At 49.2% G+C, this 1,272-nt stretch overlaps 1 protein-coding gene across 4 annotated transcripts in view; it reads right to left on the bottom strand.

Annotated features, from left to right (window-relative positions):
• The window catches only part of LOC122551842 (ATP-binding cassette sub-family B member 6-like), a 262,691-nt gene that overhangs the window by 68,455 nt on the left and 192,964 nt on the right, over positions 1–1,272 (bottom strand). The gene's annotated exons all lie outside the window — the stretch shown is intronic.

A 1,272-nucleotide genomic window follows, 5' to 3' on the forward strand; every position in this document is an offset into this window, starting at 1 on the left:
TGGAAGTTTGGAATTAGGGTGAGGTGGGGGAAGGGGAAATGAGGAAACTGTTGAAGTCCACATTGATGTCCTGGGGTTGAAGTGTTCCGAGGTGGAAGATGAGGCGTTCTTCCTCCAGGTGTCTGGTGGTGAGGGAGCGGCGGTGAAGGTGGCCCAGGACCTCCATGTCCTCGGCAGAGTGGGAGGGGGAGTTGAAATGTTGGGCCACGGGGCGGTGTGGTTGATTGGTGCGGGTGTCCCGGAGATGTTCCCTAAAGCGCTCTGCTCGGAGGCGTCCAGTCTCCCCAATGCAGAGGAGACCGCATCGGGAGCAACGGATACAATAAATGATATTGGTGGATGTGCAGGTAAAACGTTGATGGATGTGGAAGGTCCTTTAGGGCCTTGGATAGAGGTGAGGGAGGAGGTGTGGGCACAGGTTTTACAGTTCCTGCGGTGGCAGGGGAAGGTGCCAGGATGGGAGGGTGGGTTGTAGGGGGGCGTGGACCTGACCAGGTAGTCACGGAGGGAACGGTCTTTGCAAAAGGTGGAAAGAGGACATACCTTCAGCAACCTCGGTCATACACAGATAACAAACACTCCATAGTGGGAGTAGGCGCTGAAGGTGCAGCTAATGATGTGCAGCAGTGCTAAATATGGTCCTTAGTGAAGATAGACGTAAAAATTATTTATTGTCTTTTGTGTACTCAGTTTTAACCTGAAAATTCACGCATTTGCTTACAATTAATTTAACCCATCCAATCTTTGGAACTGCTTTAGGTAAAAGATAAACTTGAGAATTAAAACTTGTGAAAACATCAAGAATATGTCTGTCAGGAAAACATATTACAATGCATTAGAAAGTATGTACAGCACTGAAATTGGTGAGTCAACAGCTCCCTAAATAGTTTATATTTCACTTCAACACCCTCTCACTCTTGTTCATTTAATTCTGTCAATATGCATCAATACCATTCCTTTCTCTCTCATGTGCTTGTGTAGTATTAAGGACTGCAGATGCTGGAAGCCAGAGTTTAGATTATAGTGGTGCTGGAAAAGCACAGCAGGTCAGGCAGCATCCGAGGAGCAGGAAAATCAACGTTTCGGGCAAAAGCCCTTCATCAGGAATGGTGGCACGGAGCCTCCAGGGTGGAGAGATTAATGGGGAGTGTGTGGGGGAGTGGGGGTGGGGGAGGGGGGGAAAGAGAGAGAAGGTAGCAAAGAGTACAATAGGTGAATGGGGGTGGGGATGGAGGGGATAGGTCAGAGAGGAGGGTGGAGCGGATAGATGGG

The sequence above is a fragment of the Chiloscyllium plagiosum genome, chromosome 7 (genome assembly GCF_004010195.1).
Source record: "Chiloscyllium plagiosum isolate BGI_BamShark_2017 chromosome 7, ASM401019v2, whole genome shotgun sequence".
NCBI classification, from domain to species: Eukaryota; Metazoa; Chordata; class Chondrichthyes; order Orectolobiformes; family Hemiscylliidae; genus Chiloscyllium; species Chiloscyllium plagiosum.